The sequence below is a fragment of the Haemaphysalis longicornis genome, unplaced genomic scaffold, assembly GCF_048455015.1.
Source record: "Haemaphysalis longicornis isolate Haplotype H1 unplaced genomic scaffold, Haemaphysalis longicornis Haplotype H1 scaffold_1, whole genome shotgun sequence".
NCBI classification, from domain to species: Eukaryota; Metazoa; Arthropoda; class Arachnida; order Ixodida; family Ixodidae; genus Haemaphysalis; species Haemaphysalis longicornis.
In genome coordinates this window covers 478,832,299-478,859,520 of record NW_027526203.1, presented here as the reverse complement: position 1 = coordinate 478,859,520, position 27,222 = coordinate 478,832,299, and the positions used below count along the sequence as shown (strand labels likewise).

General features: G+C 45.3%; 1 protein-coding gene and 1 long non-coding RNA gene across 2 annotated transcripts in view; one reads left to right on the top strand and one right to left on the bottom strand.

Annotated features, from left to right (window-relative positions):
* Window positions 1-7,184: 7,184 nt before the first annotated feature.
* Window positions 7,185-27,222, top strand: part of Smc3 (structural maintenance of chromosomes 3) — a 157,783-nt gene continuing 137,745 nt past the window's right edge. The window contains exon 1 of the mRNA XM_077688288.1: window positions 7,185-7,207. The gene's annotated coding sequence lies outside the window, so the exon portion shown is untranslated. The remainder of the gene's footprint in view (window positions 7,208-27,222) is intronic.
* LOC144156310 (uncharacterized) lies at window positions 12,934-26,370 on the bottom strand. Its single transcript, XR_013319740.1, has 3 exons — window positions 25,987-26,370; window positions 25,445-25,587; window positions 12,934-15,594 (listed from the first exon to the last, which is right to left on the bottom strand). It is a non-coding gene; the product is annotated as an uncharacterized LOC144156310 (long non-coding RNA).

Genomic DNA, 27,222 nt, shown 5'->3' with positions numbered 1-27,222 from the left:
CGCAAATCCATAAAATATTTGTCTATTTGTTTAGTGCAATGCATAGTTGACACCATTGAAAAGCACCATCAGAGAAACATGAGAAAGCGTTGCTTTTGCCTCCGTGGAATGAAGCAAGGTAGACCCGCTAGGTATATCTGCATCTAAGCATACATTGGGTGCTACTGCGCAGCCGACTGGTACCCGTTGGCAAACCTGCTTCCCACACAACAACGCAAACACATGCCTGTTGCATGCGGCCTGCACGCATTTTGTTTGTCTGCGTGGAATAGAATGGCTGTGCCAGCAGGAAACAGTCACCAGAAAAAATTTCTATCGGCAGACTCGCATACTTCGAATGGCAACTGGCAGGCTCCATGGTTCGACACAGTGGTAATTCATGTGTGCCACTGATGCAACAAGTCTCTCCATAGTATCAGGAGATTCGAATATAGGTTAACAAGGGCGGTGTGACAACTGTCGCCGTGCTGAAAAATGCCGCAACAGGGGCTGTACTGTGCACAGATTTTTTGTTGCCACTCCCATCCCACTGAGTTGTGCCAGCTTCCAAATTTACCCCGTATCATTTCAAATTAATTGATGTTTGCTGGTGTTTGACAGATGCAAGCACCAGTGTCTGTCTGTCGTCTTTAGCGCTAAAATCATGTTCTCAAGGGGAAACTGAGTTTAACGAGGTTGCGGGCCTGAAAGCTGACAGTGCTCATGGGGGTCGTAGCAGAAAAGTTGCAGCATGGTGTTGTGCTGTTTTTGCTATGTTGATGTTATAAAGTGCATGTGGTATTTATATGGGTCATAGGTTTCAAACAAGGCACTAGTTGGAAGTCGTTGCTGTCTCCTCCCTTTGTTACACTTGGTAGTCGTGCTCTTTGTTTGCAAGAATTATTCGAAACTAGCTAGTGTAATTACAGTTATAGAACTAATTTTCTGGGAAGGAAATGCTGCCTTGGGCCTGCTAAAGGATATACCCTCTTTTGGCTACACCCATCGTAAGACAAGATAACAACGCAATACTCTACAGAGCCCGTGCACAAGCTGCTGCCTTGCATTGGTCCGACCCACAAAATTGACAGGAACAGCTCCCCAGGACTGATCCCGAGCAAAGGTTCTGGTTCGCTCATGCCCCTCAACTTCACAGAAGTCAATGAAACCTTGCCACACAGGCTGCGGCTTGAAGTAGCATTGACCTGAAAGTATCTGCACACAATCAGACGCGAGGACAGCCCAGACTGCCTTCTGTGTAAGGCTGTACAGAGACAATTGATCATTTGCATAGTGTTTGACCAAGGTATACTAGTGGGTGAAAAGACCTTGAAGCAGCCTTACTACGCTTGAATGCTTACCCTCTGTCTGAACGAAAGATTTTGGGCACGTGGGCTGACACGAAGGAGCAAGATCGAGCTGTCAAATCGCTGCTTGTCCTGTCTGCACTTTTGGGTCTAGGTGGTGAAATTTCACAAACTGCGAAACTTTTTTTTATGGTCGGTAAATATGTTATGCGAATTATACAGTGATTAGTCTGTTTCTGCGCCCCATTGCATCTTATACATACAAAGTTCATTGGTTGATTTCACTGTCGTTTCTCATACCCTCAGTATTCAGTACCTTCCTTGCCACCGCGAGATTTAAGTAGCAGGCCCAAGTTCAGTTTCTCAGGCTGGCCTCTTCTCCTTTCAAAAATCTTTTACTCTCTCTACCTCTCTCTTGCCAGCATGCCAGGTGCTTGTAACGGTTTACTAGGATTCGCAAAGGTCAACATACGATAAAAATTACTTATGACTACTTTCATTGCTGAAGTTCACTGCACTCACTGTACTAGGGTGTTTGGCGCACAATAGTAATTATGACTGCAGACAGCCTACAGACAACCTACAGTTCTTAAAGCCCACATTGAAATCTTGCCACGCACTCGTTCTTGCCTTCACTTCGGTAAGGCTGTCACAAATTGGTTGATCAGCTGAACATGCTGGAAGGGGTGTTTTTCTATATTCTGAATTAATGTTTGATCAACGTGCATACATTAAAGCATTTGGCATGGTTCTTCTTTTTTATCTCTTGACACCCAGTGCAACCAATGGGCTGGTCAAAGCTGTGGCTTGTCATATGTGTTTCCAGTACATAATGGTGCATTTTGCTTGTTGCCAAAGCCAACTGCAGAAAAGTTCTTAAGCCCTAATGCAGTGCTGGCAATGGTCTTTTGTGGGCTATAAAAGCAAAATGTACTGGTTGTCGATCAAATAAAGTGAGTCAATTTTAAATGTTTCTTCCCAATGCCTGATGTGTTTTCTTGGAGGTTGTGTGTTTGCTTAGTCCTTTTGGGAACAGAAGGGCATGTATGGCTCATGTGTTGGCCATGAGACTAATCAGCGTTTGAAGGTTCATGGGACAGGTACAACTTGTACAGCTGGTGAGCGAACAGATTTAACTTACATTTTCGATTTTCTTGCAACATGTTACTAGCATACAACAATTAGGCTTTATAATTTAGCTGCAGTTCTTTTTTACGACAATACTGCTATTGTGCTCATAAAATGAATAATTATTCAAGAACTGTTACACAATGTCAAAGATGTTTCATTTAAATGTTGCTAGTGTTAAGACCCAAAGATAAGTTTGTAGTATAGTGTTCAGAAGCAGCACCACGAATATGAGGCATGCCATGGTGGAGGGTAATGAATAAACTTATACCACCTGGAAGTGTTCAATCAACAGCAAGATCACTTACTCACGGACAGCTGTGTTTTCCGCCTCCTTCACAAAAACTGGTATGCCCAGGAAACCTGCTGCCTCGTGTTCAGTAGTGCAACACGTCAGCCCATGGGCTGCTACTTTGGGTTGGTGTTTTTGTTGACATTAAATACATTTAATGCTCTTAAATTCCGCATGAGTTTTTACGAGTGCCCTTCCGTGTGTATGAATTGACGGCCAGCAACAGTTACTGGCCGTAATGTGCGGCGTCATCAGAAAACATTATGTCATAGTTACTCCCGCCGTTTACCGCGCACGCGTTAAACGGCGGGAGTAACTGAGCGTCCGGCATCGTCGTGGCTTGCGCGTGGCACTCGCAAAAATACCAAGGAGACAGTCACGTGCGTCCGCGGCACAAGGAAGAGCATAAGACATCTCGCAGACGCCCAGCTCGCGAAGCCGGTTCTAGCGCGTGCCGACGCGTTCCACTCTTGGAGGAATGGGAAAGCCTGCGGACAAAATGATCCGGGTCAGCCAGTCATGCATGCGGAAGATAGATGGATCATGGATATGACGATGACTACTGCTGCCACAGTGAGAAGCGACGACGGAACACGTAAATAAACTGCATGGTGTGTCATTCAGTGCTTACATAAAAAGAAATCATCCAGCTTCGCCTTGTGTCACTCAGTGCAAGTTTCACCAATTTTAAAGACGAAGGTGTAACATCAAACGCGAAAAGTGACCGTATATATACGTGGCCGTCGGCGGGGCCACCGCTGTATGGACTGGTGTACGACTTGAACTCATTTCGCCAGAGCAGCAGCCATATCCTCTCACCACGGCGCTAAACCGGCACCTTGGCAGAATGGAACCTTGCTGCCACGTGCTCCTGAAATTTTTATCTTTTTTACCGACGATTCGAGTGAGTCCAACGCCACGAGATTGAATCAATTAATTTCAATGATTGTTTTGCGTTGCCGAGCGTTGAGACCCACCGGCTGTGCAGAAATTTTGCGCACACATAGCTCTTAATGTTCAGAAAAGGGGAAACCAGCGAGCAGAACGCAGGACAAGAGGAGGAGGCACACACACGGCACACTCTTTTCTGAACATTATGAACCAACTAGCCCAGCAATAGCTCTTACTGCGGGGGAACTTCAGCGTGATGAGCTTCCAGTTTGCTTGTCAGAAAACGAAGGCCTGAGTGCTTCTTTCTTTTTGGACAACAAACGCCACATGGTTGGCCGGTTCTTCAGCACTTGCAGTGGTGGGCTGTTGGACCAGAAGCAACACTACTTACATGACGTTTGTATACGTAATTATGTGCAACAACGCTAGCTGTTATCAATTTAGTGTTGACAGGAGCTGTGGGCACAGTTTATGTGAAAGACCATTGTTGGCGCTACATTTGCTGCCCTTACCAGCGTGTGGTACAGAGATGTGCTCTCGCTGTTTATTGATTACGAGCACAATTTTTACAACGGTGTGTGAAGTTGGTGAAATGAAGTACAGTCTATCTCCTGGATTGGTCGGTGGTTCCTGCTTCGGCGTGGTTCTTCCCAGGCCATCACTAACAAGGGTGGCAATGGGAAGCCAAAAGCCAAATTTTTCGACACTTTGTGATCAGTACTTGTAGCACTGCAGTGTATCCCTTGCAACTTTGGAAGCTCGCGACATGACCAAATATACAGAGTTGTAGGCACGACGAAAAGAGGCATTAACAGTGTTTACTCCAAACATCTTTTTGTCACATCCAATAAACTTTAATTCAGGCCTCTTTTGTACCAGCTGTGCTAATTTCACCCCCCAAAATAAGGAACCTGCTGGTCTTTCTATGCACAGAAAGTATGGTGAGGTTGCAAAACATTTCAGGCTACGGACAAAAACGCCGGTGTTCAGCGGCGCGGACTAGAGTGCAGAAGAGCCACTAAATAAGCTTATTTAATGGAAGATTCTAATCTAGACCCAAGAGAACTCTTGTCAAATGAGGGCCTTTAAAGGTATTCCATCCGCCTATTCTTCTCCCCACAAAAGCCACACATTCTATGAACTAAATTGGAGCGCAAGCAGCCTTCGTGCAACACTATTTGCCGGCAGCCTCTTCAGCCAGTGCCCACGTTTGAGGGCACAGACCCATTCCGCCACAGCAGATCAAACCTAATGGTGTGAAATGGCGCGCGCACACACTTTTCAAAATAAAAAGAAAGAAAGAAGTGCGGGTACAAAAGCCGGCGAATTTAAACGTGCAACGCAATCCTCCGATTCCTTCACTCGGAGTGGTTTTGCCTTGCCTATAGGTGCGCCGTAGATAACACAACACCGAACGACAGCCGATGTAACAAGGAGGAGAGTTATCAGCCTGCGCTTACGGCGCGTAAACAATGAGAAGCACAGCCGACCTAAACATGAGTGCCGGCACGGCCACTTTGCACGGCCGGCATGGTACTTGGTACTAGTTTCGGCGATCAACAAGAACGACCAAATCCAAGAAATAATAACAAAAACAGGTGACGTCACTTCCGTGGGGCGCTCCAGCCGTCAGCGATCGGGCGAGGCTGGAGCACCCCGGGGGAAAGGATCCCCGGGGTGCAGCAGCCTTTGCCTTGATATTATTCAGATGTGTCAGAGACTGTCAAAAATAACTGAATTACCGGAAATACGCTTTTTAATGCACTAAACCATCAAAGCGGGTGATTTCTAGCACAGGCACAAGGGCGTCCGCAGAACTTTTTGCAAGGGGGGGCATCCATTAGCGGGGGGGGGGGGGGGGGCGTGTGTACGGTTGGATAGCACCAAAAAGGCGCTATTTGTGGTTACAAAAATTACAAACAGCGAATTAGAACCAGACTTGGAGAATATACATTGGATTTTATTACCGAACAAAGAAATAGAGTTAATAAAGAAAATGCGAAAAGTTACTGTCACTTTGTAAAGAGAGTGGCCAGCCTCGCTGCGTGAGGGTTCTTGACTTACGTCAACTGATCGCCAGCACACAGCAAAATACGTTCACATACATACAACTGCACTCCGTCAATGTTCTTTGAATAGCAGCTGCAGACCCCTCGAGTTTTTCTGGGCAAATTGCGGGATGGCATGTGTGATGAAGTCTGTTGAAATGGCTCACACAATAAAGATACTAGTGGCCTCCCTCACTTTCAATGCAATAAAGGTGTACAAGCGTTTTGAGGGGCTGATTTACAGGTTTTGTTTCGGGGCTTGGGTTGTGCCGACATTTCGCAATTTCGTAGGAAAGGGTGTACAAGGTGATGGGTCGGGACGGGACATGGAGGAAAGAAAAGGTTCTCCTCCGTGGCCCGGGAGGATGTTACACTCTCCCTGTAGCGGTGAAGATTTTAAGCTAGATATAGCTGCAAATTTGTCCGAAAACTGATGTTCTTGCGCTAAGACTGCATAAATCTAGAGCTAAGAGAAAAAAAAAAGTCAAGCCTTTCAGAATTGTTCGCTATCTTAAATAGCCAGCACAGGCAGTCTGTTTCACTGCCGTCACATGACCGGCAATGTCAGTCAGTGGGGCTCTTAGATTTACAGTCTCGGACTCACCGTGGAGAGTCCGCGGGTAGTCCGAGGATTCCCCGAAGCCATAGGTATGCATGGGAAAATCTAATGCCGGACTGCTTCTCGGGGAGTCGGTGGCGAGTCCGAGACTGTAAATCGAAGAGTCCCACTGTCTAAAGTGCAATGTTGACCGCAGTCCTGAAGGGCGTTCCATGCCGATACGCAGGACCTGAGTGTACTAATCATTTGAGTAGCATGGATTGCTGGGCAAGTTGGTACACGTGCATAATTAAAAAAAACTTTGGGCTAAAGGGCGGAACAAAGGAGATAACGTCGGCGTCGTTCTCTCTTCTCTTCCGCCCTTCAGGGCAAAGTTTTTTTAATTATGGGCCAACCAAGCTGTGCAGCTTTTTTGTAGTGCATAAAAATATCCGAATCTCCAAGGGGGGGCAGTTGCCCCCCCTTGCCCTCCCTTCCGGACGCCCATGGGCACTGCTGCCCCTCACAAGCGGAGAGTAGCAGACGACAGCGGCGCGAATTCCAAAGCTCGTCAGAGCCAGGGGGCGCCACTCAAAGATCTCACCGCCAATATGGCTATGCTGCTCTCTACAGCATAGTGTATGTGGATTACAGGGCCTCCTCGATTAGCAGTCAGGATCGTCCGCGAACTGCATAGAACGCGATCCGGCGCTCGATTTTCCCATGTATTCCTATGGGGCTAACCCGCGGACCTAACGTTACTAGATAGGTTGTCCAGGACTAGTAAATCGAGGATGTCCACAGTAGTATTAATTCTATGCCCTATTAATTAACCGGTACAAGACTCCTCACGCCGTTTCCGTGTTACGATATATAAAATCATTTTTTATTTCAGCATTGCACTCAATATATTACAACTGAATAATTTTGAAGTTATCACAATACAACGTATATGCTTTCAGCGTTTTAATCACCAGAGGGCTCCAAGCAACTGTAGTTCCCCGCCATTTTGGAGTGCTTACCAGCCCTATTCTCGACTGCACAAATTGCCGGCAATTCAGGCAATTTTCCGGAAGTCTTTTCTGATTGGCTTTCAATTTTGGTCACGTGCTTCCGGTTGACAAAGCGGTTGTGTGTGCTGTCGTCATTTTGACCGAAGCGACTAATACCTGTGACACACGGCAACTCAAGATCTCCTTTAAATTAAACCCCTTTCGCCACGCCAAAAGAGATTTTGTGGAAAGGAGTGGCGCTCCTGACACACAGCAACCCCCTATCATGCCCGATCTCCTTTACGTAGTTGCTGTAACTGACACACCAATAAAGTGGCGCTAGCAGCGCTAGCAGTTCTGTGAAAAAAGCATGCGCGATAACAAAAATGAAGTGCGGCTAATAGACTTTCTTTATTATTTTAGATAGTAACTGTGCGTTTTATTGTTGTTGAGAAAGAATAAATGGGTAATTTCACATATTTGTATTAAACAGCCAGAGTTACTGGATATAGATAGTTGCGAAACTCCCCATAGGCCCCATGTATCGAAAGCCGGTCTTCGGTGGCCCCCCTGCGCCGGGGCAAGCACGGGGCAAGTTGACTAGCCTGTCGTCTGTCGGCAGGACGTTGAAGCAGTACTCAAGTGCTTGCGGCTGCTGCCGTAAGTCACAAAAAGAAAAGCCGCAAAAACACAAGTAAACTTTACGTAATTATTGTGTTTTAATTTAAAAAGCAATCTTTATTTTACAGAAGAATTTTGAATAATAATAGTTTAGCGAAGTTCCGTTTTTATCTCCTAGGTGCCGCGCGCGTCGACTTGCCCCTCAGCTTTCACGGAGTGGGGGGGCTAGCGCCGCCCGGATTCTGAAGCGGAGTTTCGCAACTGTCTATATTGAGTAACTCTGTTAAACAGCAACGATGGAGTGCTTTTTTTAGCCTATGTTCTGTGCCTTATCTGGCAACAGTGGGCAGATGTTTACAGAAATACATTACAGTTGGGCTTGTTTGGTGCAATTTATTTCATTGCAGTTTTAACAATTTATGAAAGTATTATGAAATCGCATGTGGTCTCACTAAGTTCTGGGAAGCTTATGATTTGCAAGCGCCTGCTTACGAGGCTGCGCCGCTAGCTGCTCCTTTTCGTGCGGGAAAGGAGATAGGCGAACACCCCTTACGGGAAATGCCCGTTTCGGTGAAGGAGATTCTCCTTTGTCGTGTGTCACCGAGGCGAACGCCGTTTCGGTAGCAGTCCTTCTCTGCAAAGGCCTTTTAGGCGCCCGTGTGTCAGGGGTATTAAACCCGCCCGCCGACCGGACGTTGTTGCCAGCATACTCGAGAAACGCGTGCTGGCAACACTGATTTGTTCCGACCGCGACCGACGCTGGACGCTGCCCCTCATGGCTATGCTGGCAACACTTGCAACGCGCCCGGAACAACGACCGTGTTGCGGGCGGGTTTTAGCACGACCGGCGGACCGGCTCCGGTCGTGGGTTTTAGTCGCTGCGGTCTGCTGTGATGCTGCCCAGCACGGCCCAGCACTACAGAACCTAGTACCGGGTATAGCGCATCAGCCGATCTACAGAAGAAGCCGATCTCCACTGTTCAGAGCCGGAAATGTGCCCATCTTGCTGGTTGCTTTCATCAAACTGCTGCTGAGTGTTCTCCGTGCGATCCTTGTGTGAAGTTGGCTCAGCTTGGTGCATTTGGTGCAGCACCGCCACCCGTTTGTGCCAAGGAATCTGAGAGTAGAAGGCGAGCTTTACGCTCCCTGCAAGCTTTCGACATTGGTGCCTGTGCTTCTTCGTGTATTAGCCGGCGTGCTTCCGGCCGTCACTTTTATCTCGTAGTTGTGATGGAATATGCCTAGCAATAGTGACTAATTACTCAGGACTTCTATGAATAACCTCATTCTGCTAGAGCCTGCAAGCTCCGCTTCGGTATGTTTGTAGTGTATCAGCTTGTCAAGTCTGTTTGAATTTGTAGTGTATTCTAGCCTGTGGGATCTTTAGTCGTTGCATAATTTGACGTGTGCCAGCATTTGTGTTCCGTTTAGAAGAATCTAAAAAAGCATGTAATCTTAAGTTAGTGCGAAGGGTGAACAAGGAAACGGACAATGCATTTTAACTGTACCTAGAAGCTCTAGTTACTGCATGTGGCTTGTGCTACCCACTATGATGCCTGCATCGCTTATTAATTTCAGCAAGGTAGGTACAAAGACATACACAGCAGAAAAGTGCCGCGCTGTTTTATGCTTGTATTTGGCGTTAGGATGAGGTGCTGTTTTATACCAAATCGCCCAGGATTGAACTAACAGGACGGACGCTACTTGCAACTGATTTATTTAGGGTATGTCCATCATGTATGAGAGAAGCAATAACAAAAGGCCACAAGCATTCGACCAGAGCACACACAAAAAGAACTTATCTAAGAAGGCACATTCCTTGGAGTAGATTGATAAAGAGGGGTCTCACTCACACATATTGTTCTCCTTCATTTGATACAAACTTAATGTGCCATTACACCACAGCTTCCTTCCACTATTTTTGTTTATCAATTTGGGTACACAATTACAACCTTTGCAATGAAACAGCCTGGGTAATTTTCTACCGAAAGTGCGCGTTTTCAAATGGTCCCTAATACATTAGGTCATTTGGCTGATGTAAACTTGTCAAGTCAAGGGTGTCTCATCACACACTTAACAAGGAGCTTAGCATGCTTCTTACGACAAACTGTGTGCAAGTGTGCTGAAGAATGGCACATGCCCACTCGAGGATTGGCAAGGGCAGGGTATTATTAGTGCACACGCACTAGGGAGGCTGACCACGAGATATTCATGCACGTGTCTGGTGCCTCAAAAGCCAAACCCCTCTGACGGAAACGCTTGAGTTTGTGCAAAGCATTTCCAAATTGGCCATTTAAAGAAAAAAACCAAAGGAAGAGCAACTTAAGCTGCGTCTCATTCACACACACTAAAGACAAGCAGGTTCCATCTGGGCCCACTTAGTAAGGGCTGTAGCTGCACAGGATACACAGAGAATGACAGTAAGGAGAGCAGGGTAGAGCATATATACAGTAGACGCTCATTAAGACAAACTCGAGGAAACCGTAAAAATATGTATTACCAGAAATTTGTTTTAAGCTGAGGTTTTTGCATTGTGGATGTTACAAGCAAGCAAAAGTGTTGTTCATCCTATTCATGGAGTTCGTCTTAACTGGAATAGAGGCGTGAAGGTTTGGGAAAAGAGAGCTGAGCACAGCCAGTGGTCAATTTACTAAGACAGCAAAGAGGACAGCCGCCGACTGTGAGAAGCGGGGAGCTCAAGCTCAGTTTTCTTACAATATATATATATCGGGGTTCCGGCCTTTGCGGCTTTATTGCCTCGTATTCGTGCAGTGCATTGGCTCTGCAAGCTAAATAGTCTCACAGGTGGACAGGCAAAGTATTTCAACTGATATCAATGCTCAGTGTCACACTCGTCAGTCTGAACAAAAAAAAATCAGAACGATAATCAAACTGTGCTTCCCCCGCTCAAGTGCTACTACTCACACACTGAAGTCAAACGACTGCCAAATTCTTTTTTTCTATAATGGAGGGTATGTAATTTACAGAAAAAGCATGCTGTGCGCGCTGCTTCAGATTGGGGAAAAAAAAACTTTCACTTCCTCCAAAGAAATTTGATTTACTACTCCTGCGATACACCTTTTTGCAGGGGTGTACAAATATCAAATTTTGTTCCGCAAATCACACACGAATACAAAAAGTGACTGCAGATGGAATAAAATATGTTCGACTGAATATCATTGATTTAGCGTGTTTACAGCTTTGAAAGCAGAGCTCAGAGAGAAAAGATAAATTGGTTAATCACAACCTGACATGTAGAGTTTGTGCACTGATTTAGAAATGGTACAAAAAAAAAAGGTGAATAAGAGACTGGAGCAGTGAAAAAAGTTTGGCACACATTTTCTTGGAGACATGTGGGTTTTTCAACGTCCTCTGAATAGAAGTATATTTTACGGGCTGCAGCCCCTCCAGTCATTGAAATAAGGCCCTTGCTATGCATGCCTACTAGGACCAGTATGCTACCGAGGCATAGCCAACAAGTAATAACTCAATTTCTCGTTCATGCCATCCCATTGGCCGGACACTTCTTTCCGGCTTATTAACTTTGCACAGATAACATTCCACTTCAGTTACTGTACAGCAGAGTTACCACTCTGGCTTTGCTCATGGTGTCGCTTGCATTAGGCTTTCTTGCAAGGCTTAGTCGTCGTGCAGAAAAGCCGACCCAAACAGGCGTTCGTTGTGGTGAAGCTTGAAGGATTGCGTGTTGTATGGCAGAGCAAACTTTTATAGCTCTGTTCGTAACTTTTGAATTCCTAGAACGGTAAAATTGCACTTCGGATAGAAGAAGCGTACAGCATAAATCTGCCATTTGCTCTCTATAGTAGCAAAATAGCGTTAACTGAGGTATACATGCGTGGCACCTGTGATATCCAGCCGGACGTCACATTTGCAAACTGGCTTTCCTGACTAAATGTGGCCCTGCCTGAGGCATAATCAAAATAGGAAAAACACAGCATAATTTACGCTAGGTCACTCACTTTAAGGGTGCTGTTAGAAGTTTCTAGGCTATTGCATTCATGTGTTCCAGGGTATCGCATTTTCTCACTACTTACATTTTGAAAGCTCGGTCCATATAAGTTTGGATAACACATTTGCCTTAATCGTGGGTCTCTATTTTGGGATCTTCTGAAAAACTTCCTCAGGATCTGCCATGTTCTATAGCTTGATACAACTTAAGGAGCTGTGCGTTCTGTAGGGAACCTTAGCAGCTGTTATTGATGCAAGCAAAAATTACCAAAAGCACTTTTTGTTCTGTTTTAAATTACGTTTCTGCTAACAAGAAATAGATCCAGTTTAAATTAAAACCATTATGTACTACCCACTGTAACAGCCCAGCGGCTAGAATGTTTCACTGCCATGATCGAAGATGTGGTTTCAATCCCAGCCATGGCAGCCATTTTTCTGGTAGAGGCGAAAAAGAAAACCTGTGTGTAGAGATTTTGCTGCACATTTCAAGGTCCCCAAGTAGTCCAAATTGATCCATAGCCCCCAATATGGTGTGCTTCGAGGTGCATGTGCAGCTTCGGCACACAAGTTGAACAAAGCCTCTCCCCCCCCCCCCTCCCACACACAAAAAGGGTGTAAGTTTCAGCTGTCGGGGTTGCTCAATTACATAGACCAATATAGGACCTTTACTTTCAGATTTTATAATATTAAGACTCAAAAATTTAGTGCTGCTTTGACAGGCCAGTGTTATTTTATTGCAGCCTTTCAGAATTTGGGGTATTGTTTTCAACAGTGAGCAAACCATGGTGTACACCAGATATTGCCTTTTCAGACAAAAATAGCAGACAGGTAGGCAACGCTCTTTGTAGCAGTGCAAAGTTGTGCTACCTCTGTAAACATTTCGGTCGAGTTGTTGTCCCAGTCATGTTATGAATGGGAGCTCCTTCAATTTGTAATACCTCCATGGAGGCCTTTCCGGCCAGCTAGTGTACACAGACCAACAGACAGTTCAGCGAAAATTTTCTGTATGCACTTAGTGAAAAATAAAGTAGGTTTGATGACTTGCTTTGCTGCCATATTTTCATTTTAATCTGTTAGGCAGGACCTGGCGATGAAGGTTACTCGTAGTACTGACACTTGGACAAGTAGATACAAACTATATTGAAAAGGTGCAACACAAGAAAAGGAATCGCACTTGTAAATAAATTTTATTTACACAAATGCACTGTACACGCCATTTGTGTGGTTACAATGAGGTGTACAAAACAAAACTATAGGCACCAGAAAGAATAGCAATGGCCATGAGAGGTAAACACGTACCCATTCAAAATTATATCCTGGCATGCTGCAACTGCACTTCAACAACAATACACATATAATCCATGTGGATTATGTGTATGGTCAGGTGAAGAGGATGAATGAAAGGATCTTTCCTGCTGTGCTGTTTTTTTTACTGCGCTGCGGCTAAAACCAGGCTGGCTTCATAGATAGCGACCTTCCCATGGCAGCCGGCAACAATGAGGGCCAGCGTGCTGAAAATTGCTGGGTAGGGACGGTGCACCCCATCAGGTGGTGCTAAATAATCTCCAACCTCACCAGCTTCACTTTGCTCAGAGTGACTGTTGGCACGAAATGCAGTGGCGGTACCAATAACAACCGACCGTTCTAGTTAGTATGTATATCACTGGTCAGCACCTAGAATACAATGGCTCGTCCAGACCTGACTCTCACCAATGGAAAAGTCAACGTATACAACTAAGCCACACGGGTACCACACTTACTGGCGCGACTACCATTATTAATTTTTGAGCATTCCCATTCATTCAAACATTCATAACCTTTACTAACCTTGGCTCTACATGGAGAAGCTTTCTTTTGGCGTGACGGTCATTTGCGCACATGCGAAATTTGGCAGGAAACGCTCTAGTTTGTGCAAAGCATTTCCAAATTGGCCATTTAAAGCAGGGAAATGCCGTCATTCTTGCGCGGGAGCATAACAATTTTCCAGCTGTAGGAGCACTAGTTGATCCAAACTTCTTCAGGGGCTGCGGCTCTTTCACATAAACTGTGCCACTCGTGTAGCACCGTCCTCAACGTGGCTCGCCAGCCCTACAAATGGCAAAGTTGGGTATACGAGAGTTGGCCCTGGTCAGGGCCGGCGATGAGAACCATACACATAGTTATCTTCGTGATATCTTTTTGAGCCACGCCCGTATACCAAAGCGATAAGAAGCAAACAAAAAGAAAATGCTTTTGCCATGCCGCTGCTGGCCTTGCTCAGCTGTATGCAACAGTAAACCATTGGGTTGACTGAAAGTGCAACGCAAGAAAATCGCACAGGATCTCATCATATTCCAACAGGATGAGAGCGCGACAGCGTCTTTTATGGCTCGGTTTGTTGTCGAGCGTTCCGCCAATGCCGCCTATAGCCTACAATCCTGACAGTGCACTCGGTGCAGCCACTCATTACAGAATCACTATCCATGCTGCTGCGGCAGTGCCTCGACTGAAGCAGAGGGCCAACAAAGACTGCAGGAGCAATTTATTTGAATGCACATTTATTTTTGTGTTGCACGTCTTACGGAGCGTGTTGCAAGGAAATCGGAATTGAGCAAGCGCCAAATGTTTCTTTTTCTGCAGCAGTATATGCAACAGTGCACACCACGTGCTTCTTGTTTATTTCTTTCTGGTCCACGCCATGGAACAACCATCCAACCATCCATGGAATTCCATGGATGTGCGCACCATTCTGTGACGTGGAATGTTAGGAATGCATTAGGAAATTGTCAGCTGTTGTGGACGCTTTTTGCAGACAATATCCGAATGTGCGTTCTGTGGACACCGACCGGGTGCGTTTCGCAACATAGCAAGTAATATTTTTGCATTTAGAAAGCGATTCACTGAAGCACACTGTCGAGCCCACAGGTGTACTTGGTGCAGTGTCAATGAGCCTATAATAAGTGCAACAAACTGAGGAGGAGGCGAAATACCATTGACAACAGGCCGGGCAAATAGCTCACAATGCTTCAATGGGGATCACAAGCAGCACAAGCTGGTGCACTGGCATAGGAAAGAACTAAAAAAAGCCAAACAAGGAGAAAAAAAACATTTGGCATCAGCGAGCATGGGAGGTCACTGTATATAAAGTCGGTCGGAGCAAAACTGTTTTTCATAAACCCCCTCTCAATTTTTTTTAAACTCATTTCTCACTCCGCCGCTGTCATTAAAACAGTTGCACGAGGTGTGCATTTCTAGAGCAGCCGTTTTTCTTATGAAGGCAAACAAAATTGCCTTCGTGCGCAAAGTCTTAGACAACATTAATGCCCCAACTGGTTTAATTAGCCGATAGTCTGCAACTACGGTATGCATTACAGCTCAAGTATGGCTTCCGTGCATTAACCTACAAATTTTAACTGCTGTACGGAAAAGAAAGCAAGCTTCATTAAATATATGTGCTGACAGCAATGTAAACTTAAAATTCCTTATAACAGAGCTAGAAATTCTTTCAGAGCTAAAATGATAAAATTCAGTGCTGAATGATGCAAGGCACCATGAAGTACTGTCATATGTACACGCAAAGAAGAAAGTTTAGCAGTGTCAGTAACTCTTCGTAAAACTTTTCTTTGTGCCCTTTGGCAGGGCATGAGCGACAAAATGTCACTGAATTGCTCCACAACAATCGCTTTCTTCTTGTTGCTCTGCATGTGCCATGGCTCCAGTCCACCGCTCAAACAGATGAGACACTCTACCCCGCTGACCACGAACAGAAGTTCTTGGCTCGCTCCAGGGACACAACACCAGTGGCACCAATCTGCACCAAGTTTGTTGCTACCTGGCTTGTGGCTCCCTGCTGACAAAAGAAAAAAAAAAATGTGCAGTGAGAGTTAGACAAGAGATTGCAGGGGAAAAAAAATCAATTTCTCCTTTTAAAGGATTGCAGGGCACACTGCGATTTCACGTATGCATTAGCAAACACACATGCACTCCTTAATGGAGGCTTCATGTCAATGAGGCATGGGTGACATAACATTGCCCCTTTGGAAGGGAGGTGTGTTCTCTTCATCTTGCTGGATGGCATGGCTAGCATGACAAGGATGGCAAGACCGAGGGAAGGAATGATGATGTGGAACAGAAACAGCGGCATTCTACTTATTCGTAACTGTCACACATAAGAAGCTGCACCACTTCATGACTTTCTTACATTAGTGAGGTCCACATCTTCTTGTAAGCACAGTCGTGATCCCGCCCATTGTTCCCCACCCTCTCCTTAGCGGGGTGCGGCTCCTCCCCCGAGTCCGTGGCGGCTTTGACGGTGTGTAGTGATGCAAGTAGTACGGATAAATTTTAGCCCAAGCTTGGTAGGTGCCCTACTTAATCGAATCGCATCTGTTATTTTGTCAAACTGTGGAGTCAATGGGCATGGAACAAAAAAGTGACGTGCAAGACAGAAAAAAAAGAGAGTAACAACAACAAGAGAGTAACACAGAAAACACAGTGCAGTAGAAACAAAGGACAAGGTGAGGCTGGGGCAAGAGCTAACTTTCGACAAATGCTTTATTGCAGGACCTGCGCTTATAAAAACAACTGGCTCATAATAGGAGAGAAAGAAAGGAAAACATCAAAACGAACAACGAAAGATGAGACAAAAACCACCACGCGCCGCCTACGCCAGGAAATAAATCTCTAGCTTTCATAAAGCTAGAGATTTATTTCCTGGCGTATTGATGCGTTGATCACCAGAACATGCCATCTCAGCTGCTTCCACAAGTTCTTTCGTCAGTCCAGACTGGTGGTAATGCAAAGCAATCATCTCGTCGTGCAGGGGATAACACGGGTATCCCGATACGCACTTTTTACAATGGTCAGCCCGCTGGCCGTCAGTGGCAACGCTGCTTACTTTATTCTTGTACTCTTAAATGGACAGCCAAATATCTTCTTGTTTGGCCAGTATAGTCGTTGCCACATGAGAGTGAAATTTTGTAGACAGCATGATGCCCACAGCATACCAGCTTAAAGCAGACCGGTTTTTGCACACGCATTAGGCAGGTTAACCTGCACAAGCCCAAAAGCCTGTTTGGGGCTGTGAACAAGACATTGATCCCACTAACAGCCACCTGGCTGCCCATTGTAAAATGTGTGTAACGGGAAACCTTTGTTATCCCATGTATGACCAGACAATTGTTTTGCATTACCACTGCTCTGGGCTGACGAGAAACTTGTGGAAGCAAGTTAGATAGCATGTTCTGGTGATCAGTGTGTCCGTAGACTGTCTGTGGCTTTATCAAAGCCAGAGCTTGATTTCCTGGTGTAGGCGGCATGTGGCGGGTTTTCTCTCATCGTTTGTTGTTTATTTATTTTTTATTTTCTCCTCTTACGAGCCAGGTGTCTTTATATGTGCTGGCCCTGCAATAAAGCATTTGTTGAAACCTCGCACTTGTCCCGTCCTCGACTTAGTCTGTTTTTACTGCACTATGTTTCTCGTGAGAGTATGAACCAACACGCCCAAACATTTTCCCTTCTGTTAGACCGCATCCAGGGCATAACAAAAGTTCACAGAGCGAACGAATGTTAAGTGAGCAAACGAGCTTTTCTAGGCAATTCCCAGGGGCGTCGGATATGCTAGGTACAGCAGTTGCTGCAAGAACCAATGGAGAGTGCAGTAACTGCACAGAGACGGCAGTAAGAGGAGGAGGCTAGGGCTTACATGGCCTTATCGTCTGGTGGTAGGGCAGCGTATCGCCTTTATCACCTTCCAATAGTTTCAGGGAGGGAGGCCATGTAATTCAGGTGATATTAGTGCTCGTTATCACGCTTTTAGAACTTCGCAGAGTAAACAATGCCAAGGTCATCATGAAGTGTTGAACCCAGAATAGTGGTTCAACTAGTTGCACAAAACAAGATAAGTAACAGTCACTAAGCAGTGATTAGCATGCTACACATGCCCTAAGCAGTGTTTGGTGACTGTTCGAGCGCTACCACATCGATTCACATTAGGTAAACAAATTTTTCTCATCCGGCATGCATTGCACTCTGTAAGCATATATGCTAGTGCATGTATATATGTGTGCCAGCATATGTTGTATACATATGCACTAGTGGCATAGGCAAGATACATAAACTTGTGTATAGCTTCCTAGCCAATGCATTTTGGCCTTGGCAGCTACAACACCACCCGAAGGTAAGACTAGCCAGATGAAATTGTGGTCGAGGAGCTCCTGACGTTTGTACTGTGGATACAGGAAAATTTTGACATAGTCAGGTACACATCACATTTTTCGATAAAATGTGGCACTCCCCAGCATTCAGCTGAGCGACAGTGGGGTGCTGGTACTGGATGAATTGCATGGACATTGGAACGTAACGAAACCCTGCAGTGTATGAGTATAGCATTCCAGGTTACTCCATGTGAAGTAATACGTGATAGCTTAAGCAAAAAGCACCATATTCGTTTGGTCGTGGAAGTCAACCAATGTGTAAGCAAGGTGCTCACTGCATGTTCCAAAACATGCAAACGTCTATTGCAATCTCGTCCTGTCTATTATGTTCGGCTATTACGCACGCTTTCAGTGTTTAATGAACTTCTTATTTTCGCTACACATGCCCATTGAACGTCCGCACCACAACCAGCTGCGCCACCGATGCAGTGAGCAATTTTTGCGAGTGTCGCCCTCGCCTTACCGCGGTCCAATAGGATCATACGTTAACACTAATTTACTCGTAAATTTTAACCCCATAAAAATCAGATTCAATCAAATTTAAATGTTTAGAGAATAATATTCGATCACTGACTGATTCGCACAATCGTTACTCGCAAGACATCCAATCGTCATCGCATCGTCACTGCAAGTTCTTGATCCGAATATCGGTACATCGTAACGGTCATTCTACGTAGTTTTTAACGAAATCGATGCCACAAGGCAAGTTACACTGACTGCAAATCATGCCTGAACATCCAAGGAGTACTATAAAAACAACGGCGCAACCGCAAACAGTAGGGCTCTTTGATTTCCAGTCTCGGACTCGCCGCGGACTCCCCGAGAAGCAGTCCGGCATTCGATTTTCACATGTATCCCTATGACTTCGGGGAATCCTCGGACTACCCGCGGACTACCCACGGTGAGTCCGAGACTGTAAATCGAAGAGCCCCAATGAAGCAACCAAGTTACAGCCACGGGACGTGCGACAACGCCGGTAAGCAGTTCGGCCTCTTCCACTGGCTAATATTAGTACTTTACACAGGTTAACTGTACAGAACCGCTAGGCTCCGAAGCTTTTCCGGCTTCGGGTGCGTCACGTAAGCTCAAAAACAGCGTAATATAGACCGTAACTAATGAATAAGCGGTATTGAAGTTCGATAACTCAATGGCCGTAAGCATACATGGGCGCCGCCATCTTGAATGTTTGTTTACATCAATGTTACCAGATCAGCATCGACATTTCGCTAAATTTAGCGGCCACTTACAATTATTGCGATCTGAGTACTCGTTAAGCTTCAAAAGAAAGCAAATTTGAAATGGTAATAGAGAAAGCCAAAATAGCATGGTATTAATCCACAAAAACGCGAAATCCGCTGTAGCAAATCATGGTGCATGAATGTGCTTGTAGCAGAAGCAACAGCACGGTAGATTGGCGGCAAATTTTAAATGCATACAAGCAGATTTGTATACAGTGTTCGACCTAATCTCTTGTTAAGTATTGGTGACAACATATTGTTAATTAGGTACGCTGTCTTTCGGTGGGTTAGCGTGCTTTTTTCTGTCATGCAGCTGCTGCTGACTGTGTGGCTTGCTGCTAGTTTTCTTTCAAGAAAGCCCCGCATGCCCCGCATTTATACGTTCCTTTCTGTGTGACCAGCCATTGGTAACAGACACGTTTTCACTGTCTTTTTCATGTGGTGCAAGCTATGTTCCATCAGGTGTATGTGACACCTGAGGTAAGCTTCCACAAATTTCTGCATTCTCCAAACGGGTGAAATAGAACTAGCTATGAATCTGACAAAAAAACAAGAAAAGCGGCGGGCAACCAAGAATAGCTGTCTTTTTTTTCTTTTGGTTCAGAAACAGCGATTTCTTGTGTATGATTGGAGCATTGTTGGAAAAATACAGTGGCACACTGGAGTCCAGCCTGATGATACCTTTGCCCTCTGTGCACATAAATCTGAAGTATCATTCGAAAACTCGGAATGCAAAATAAATGTTCTGAATACTGTCGGCAGACCAAGTGTGTTTTGTTCTTCAATTGCAGTGAGCTGTTTACGGTGTGTGATTTTGAGATTATTGGTAGCAGCATATCTGCATTGGGTGCGCTAAAAGTAAACATGACACAAAACTAAGATACTGCAAACTTTTCTGAACACTGCGCTAGGAATAATCATCAAAGAAAAAAAAGACGGCTCAAGAATACGATACTCCCTAATGCAAAATTGGAGTGCAGTGCGAACTGCAGTCTTCTCGGTGACAGCGTGTAGCTGCTGTATCTCAGGAAGTGATCGTGTCATCAGTGAACACACGACGCAGACGCTACTCTGGCGTTTTCTCACAGCGCCTCGGTGCCACTGAGCATGTCTCGCGTGGCCTCTGCGTACTGCCCTCCCTTTTACACTTTCATTTTACTTTCCTCCTCCGCCTTCCTGCTTGCTCTATCTCATTTATCTCCAGTGCCCTCTTCTTCGTTCGGTTACAACAAAGTCGACGGCCACACGAAACCACAGGAGTCAAGCGGGCACTTAAAGCTAACTGCATTCAAAATTTCGACCTCTTGAAAACACCATTTCCGTATAGTCTGCTGAAAAAGAAAGCAAGATGCAAAATACAACGGCTGAAATACGCGTGTGGACGCCGCAAGCGGTCAGCAAAAACCGGCGATTTTGAAACCGAAATCGAGGAGAGCGCGGCCATTAAAATGACATTGCAGCCATCCAGCGAGCGGCCGGACGGTGTATGGGGCAGCAAACGGGTGAAGTGTTCGCAGCAGAGCTTGACCGGTTCTCTAGCTGCATGGCTGGCCAGAGGAAGAAGCCACCGTCAGCTGGAGCGTCACAGGTGTGTCATGGCTGTTTACGCAATCTGCCGGCAGGTGCAGCGTGGTCTACAGTGGAGCTTTTTTAAACGCCTCTGACTGATTAACGAGGCAGTTCACGGGGTACTTACTAGACATTCAAATAAATTTGGTCGAGGTGAAATTTGAGTGCAGTTGGCCACTTAAGAGGTGCGCTCTAAAAAAAATGGCAAGCAGATTGCCTTAGCAAGCTGCGTTGCAAAGAAATTATTTCTGTAGCTGAACAGTTCTGAAATTTGGTTGGTTCTGAAGTTTGTTCAATCTATCCCAGTCAGGAAGAGTATGATATACAGCTGTATAACTCCAGCCCTTTTTCATTTTTAAAAAGTGTTTTTCCCTGTTTTTCCTTACATTTCTTTATTGCTGCTGCAGCAACGCTGGGACCATGAGCATGCAAGACAGAATGTAAAAAGTGGTATGGTCACGACACCTTTCACTTGCATTACAAATTTCTTGATCCACTTTACTCAAAGTAGTAGAATAATTAAGTGAAGCATCAGTTTTAGAGTTAAAAAATGGGTAAAAGAAGTAAGTCCACCACGAGTATAAACATTTAAAAAAATGAGATGTCTATTTATATGTTGTATTAGCTGGTGCAGAATCTAGCAGTACACCCGATGTCGAACCACATTCCATACCGAGACACGGTGCTAGTAACTATAATACCTTCGACAAACACCACGTAAACTGATAGGTTCGCCTGGTGCACTGTCGAGGCGCGAGTCATGAGGTCCCCAGACAGCTCCGATGAATACCACGCAATCTGATGGCTTCAGCTGGGAGGCTATGGAACCCTGCAGTGTTGTGGAGCCACCAAGGACTTGCTTTCGTTTTGTATGTTATTTCTCCTTGTAAGCCATGCTCCATGTGTACCCAGGGAATATAGTGGCTCTTCACTGCTTATAACACTAAATATTTATCCTCATGGAGCAGATAAAGTTTGCAGCTCATTAATACAGAAATAAAAGTTGGCTCTGCCACATGACATGCAAACTTCCAAGCTTCACTGCATGGCATTTTCTTTAGTGTTAGCTTTTCTGGCACACGCCGAAGCCATGCAAGAAAACCTACCACAAAAGCCTTGCACAAGAGTGGAACTCTGGCAGCCAATGTTGGCTGAGGTGCAACGCTACCTGGGCAAAATTTATAAACTGGAAAGAAGTTTCCCATCAATATGGTGGTATGAGTGAGAAATCAAGGTTTATTACTTGCTGGAAATGCTTGCATTAAAGTAAAGGTCATACCAACCACTAACGTACCTAACCTCTTTTCAATGCCTGGAGCAAGCCATTCAAATGCAGTCGACTCTTGATCATCACCTAATTGGAATTTTTGGGTAATTGGAAGCAATGCTCTGGTCCCACCAATGTTACATTCAATTCAGTAGAAGAAATTGCTTGGTAATTTAAAGCTGAAACCCAATTTTTCGATTAATTGAAAGTTATTTCGAATAAAAAGCATCAAGGTGAACGTCACATCTTGATAAAATTAGAAATTTTTAAGCGTCAAAACACCGCTGTGTCCTGCAATGTTGGCACCATCACAACCGAGGCAGCGCATAGCTGATAAAGCAGCCGGTCACTTGAGACTTGTGCCAGTGTAAGCATCTCTCTTTTGAGGCCCTCAACCTTCTTTGTTGTGCACAGCTCCGTGCAACAGTTTGCGTGGTGAAAGCTTCAGGCTTCGATTTTCACCACAAGTCTGAACTATCACGGCAAGCTGTGTCACATTCGAATAACCAATAGCAATGCGCTATTGTGCCTTCTGTTTTTTTGTTGCGGACTTTGTACTAATGGTAGCCAACTGTATAATTTCTCTGGTCACAACATGTTGAGGAAACCGCATTTTCCACGGCAGAGTGTGCCAAATTTCATTCGGCTGCCTTGCCATACTGTCTTAATCTTTTAAGGGGCAACCACACGCAGCGACAGCGAGAAGCGACGTGAAAACTGTAACTCAATGGGTACACCAAACAGATAGCACGAGTTACAGCAACAAGTGAAAAAAATGATCACACTGCCGCCAATGCCCTGTGTTGTCGTCGTTCGTCGCTGCTGCTCACTTGTGGGCTGCTTCTGTCCAGCAAAAAGCAAGCGGCGGCGTCAGCCCGTCGCCTTCTGCTGTCGACTCCCTTAGAAACCTGGTTATAAACATTTTCGCTTGTCACCGTCATCCACACTACCAGTTTGCTGTACCCATTGAGTTACGTTTTGCCGTCGCTGCATGTGGTTGCCATTTACTTGCCATTTTTTGTACCATTTTCCTATCGATACATAAATATTCTAATGCCTCAGGTCCATGCCTCAGGTCCTCAGGCCTAAGTCATCTTTTTGTCACTTTGTTTTAAAAACTCTATAAACAATTAAAAAGATATCTGTATTCGAATATATTTGATTCATTCAATCCAGCCAGTTTTTGCTATTTGTATTTTATGAACAGTTCGAAATTTTCTGTTTGCACATCTCTAGTTAATATGTTATGCAAGATTAAATGAATGAACAAGCTGACCAATTGTTCAAACTTTCTAGGGAATGTGAGAGCAGTTGAAAAAACGAATGTACACAGAGAACGAAATCTCACTGGTAATAATCGTGCGTAGAAACCAGGGTCGGAGCAAAAAAAGAAATGCCAAAAGCAGATATCTAACGCACAGTAAATGCCCACAACGAAGTAACTTGTGATGCTTCCATGTGAAGGAAGAGAAAGAGCAGGCTCAGAGGAGGTTGGCACTGGACAACTTCTTCTGAGCCTGCTCTTTCTCCTCCTCCACATGGAAGCATCACAAGTTTCTCCGTTGTGGGCATCAATTTCCTGACCTCCTGTTATTTTGTACCCCTTCTCTCTCTTCTACCGTCTTATCTTTTCTTCATATGCTGCATGGCCAAAATATGCAGTAAAAAAAAAGAGGTTAGCAGAGGGTGGTACATGAAAATTCTAGTTGAAAGCTGTAGGATAAAGCGAACAGCAATAGGGATCCTGCGGTTATTGCCATTTTGACCTCTCGTCACAGCAAACAAAAAGTCAGAAAAATCAGATGGTGAATGGCTTCAGCATATTAAGTTTCAGATGTCGTTATACACTGGCACAATAGGGTGGACGGCAGCGCCACTGACGTGTCTGAATGATTGGACAATCTAAAAATTCAGTCTGTGACTGTGTACAGGTGCCGTCATAAGTAATTGGAGCACAGGAGCTGTGGCCGAACTGTATCGGAGCGCCGTGTAGCTGCACCGGCGGTAAATGAAAGGACGAAGACACGCATGCATGCCTGCCGACGGCGATGGCCCATCTATACCTCTTAAACACCTTTTTAAATTTGGCTTCGAGCATTGCTCGCAGCACAGTGCCGCTCTCGGTGACGGCGCTGATAGCAGAGATGATTCTGGCAGCGTCTCTGGCGCACTTCCAGCTGCCGGAGAAGCGGCGCGCTGTCATGGGAATTTGTAGTGAGTTTTTCGTTCAAATATTTTTACGTGTGTACGCTATCAGCGCCATCACTGAGACCAGTATGCTGCGAACAATGCTTGAAGCCAGGTTAAAAAAAGTGGTTTGAGAAGTACAGATGGGCTATCGCCGTCGGCAGGCGCGCATGCGTGTTCTCGTGCTTTCATTTACCGCCGGTGCAGCTACACGGCGCTCCGATACAATTCGGCCGCAGCTCCCGTGCTCCACTTATGACGGCACCTGTACGTAAAGATCGAAGTCAAACATTGCTTTCAGGATTAATTTTTCATCAAAGAATTTGGCATGACCTACTCGTTCGAAAGCACCTTTTGTCGCATGAAAGCTTGCTCACACCTATGACAATGCCACCAAGGAACGAGAGGCCTGAAGAAGACACCACTCAGTGGAGGGGTGTGAGAGAAGAAAACCCAGGGGCAACAAATGGATATGGACAAAGCAAGATAGCAGCAATCGCAAATGCAGCAGGCAGGCCTTAGTTCTCGTTCTACAGTGTACACAAATAGGCTCAGGACGATGACTATAGCATGAGCAATTCGAGAAAAATTCTCGTCTAGTGATGTGAGACCGGCCAAAAAGTGCCCCGTGTTAGCGAAAAGTAGCAATTGCTACCTATTCTTTGATTACCTACCAGACTCCTGGAATTTCGAAACCACACTTGCATTGCTTGAGAAAATTTCTGCTGAAGTGCAATTACGTTAGTAAATTGCAATCTTTAGCAATTCAATAACGTATAAAACGACCATGCTCAGCAACCCTTGTAGTGCGAATATAGCAATTGAAAAAGAGAAGCAGCTGCATTACGTACACTCAACACCAACTGTCGGAATCAAACGTGAGTGTGTTAAGTGGGCCCACCACATGCTACACAGTATTTGTTTATTGAAAGCATCAAGTATCTCTATTGTGCTTTCCCTCCAACAGAATAAGTCATGACATGCATTCCGTGAAATAAATTCCATCTTCCAACTCCTGCATACAAACGCTTAAAATTCTCCATTCTGTTTAAAAAAAATTAGAACAGAAATTGTGAGGACAGGTGCAAATTGTATCGACACACACACATACACACACGCACGCACGCGCGCCACAAATATATGTGGCTCCGCAACAGAAATATACTTGCACTGCACTGTCTACGAAAAACAGGATCGGGAGCGCACATTCGGCTAAACACTTACATCCGCAATGAGAACAGTGGCACCCTGCATGCCAAGGCTTGGACAAGCAGTCTCTTGAGGTAGGTCTGGCTCTTAGAAACGGAGCAGGTCACCGATCAGCGACTCGTACACATGCTGGGACTGTGGTGGAAATTTATCAGCCCCTGTAACGAAAGCGCAGTGAGCGGCGTCTCGATGACACATGATACGAAATATCTCCGAAACATTGCTTGCTTTACATTTGTGCGTGCAATCGAAAACCCCTGTTCTGCTTACTACGGCTGTTAACGTAGTAAGCCTCCATGTAATAACTGTCACTAGTGGTAAGCATAGTGACACCACAGCAGATTCTAGCCAACAGTTACGCATATGAGACTGTAAGTTAAAAAAGAAAAACATTACGACACTAGCGTGTGTTTCGGGTGTGCTTTCGCAAGAAATGGCACGTAGCTTATCCACTTTGAAATTAGCCTACACTTCTACCACGAACACTAAAGGCAACATCACCTTGTGTGTTTTCTTCTCCGTATGAAAAGGGCGATGTGACAAGTCTAAACACTTACCTCCTCACGACCTTGTTGCTACCACGGCCACGAAACCGAGCTAGCTAAGTCTCCGACTTTGCGCCGTCGAAGCTGAGGCGCAGACTGACGTGAGGCTCGGTAGGACCCTAGGAACTTCAGTTGGAGTAAAAGCTGCGATTCCAAACCACGAAGGCGCACAGGCCGTCCGGCCGCTAAAAGTCGAAACGGTGCCGGAGAAGCAGGGAGAAGCACGGCCCGCACGGAGGACAAGCAAGAAATGCGCAAAACAATGTTGTCAGCACGGCCAAAGGCCCTCGATTTTTCAGACCAAAGTTGGAGACGTTTTGAGGCAAAAACGACAGCGTTGCCAGCATAGTTTGGTGCGTTTAGGCCGATTTGGCGGCGGTCGCGGGCGGGTTTTAGTCGGATGCCATTTTGACGTTTCATGTCGTCTACGGACACCAGTTCTAAAGTTTGCCTTATTTCTCGTTACTAAAGGCGCATAATTCTTGGCCGGCAATGAAAAACCAGACTAAATGCAGCGGACATGACAACGTAAGCCTGTCTTTGCTATTCAACAACAATACTGCTTGTAATACACACCCCCTCTGTGATTGGCTGAGAAGGCGTGACGTAATTTAAACAGTTGGCGGGAACGATTACATCATGCATTGGCAACTTCAGCCTGCGTAAAAGTGACGTAATGCTACGTAACAGCTTGAAAATGGCGGCTGTTTTTGTCGCAAAATACAAGCAAAATAGGGCACAATATTGCCCCGGCTTACGGCGCCGCGAAATGTGCGGCAATTTGCAGCAGGCGCAGTTTCGCATGCGCGCTGTTTAAAGCATGTTTCCTACCGAAACAAATTATAGTTTCAACTGCTTCCAAGTCAGCGATCATGGAACATACAAATAACATGCAGTATTTTGCTTTTATGTTTGGCAATGAAATAAAAATTATTTGTTTGGCGTAACCGCAACATAAGAGGGCAGTACAAGCCTCTCCATGACAAAGAGAACCCAATGCATGGCATTTGTCCATACTCGTCCTTGTAAGCTGTTGGGTCACATGATCGAACTCAAGAGAAAAATAACAACGAAAAGTGACTATTTAGTTCATTACAGCGCTGATTGCAGTCGAGCTTGACGAATGAGTGAATCGGCGACATCGGTGCACTCCGCGGTTATCAGGCGTAGCGCTTCGCTGCTCTTATGTGTCATATAAGCGATGGTCGCGGCCGTCTTTTTCTGTGATCACGCCATAAACTTGTAACA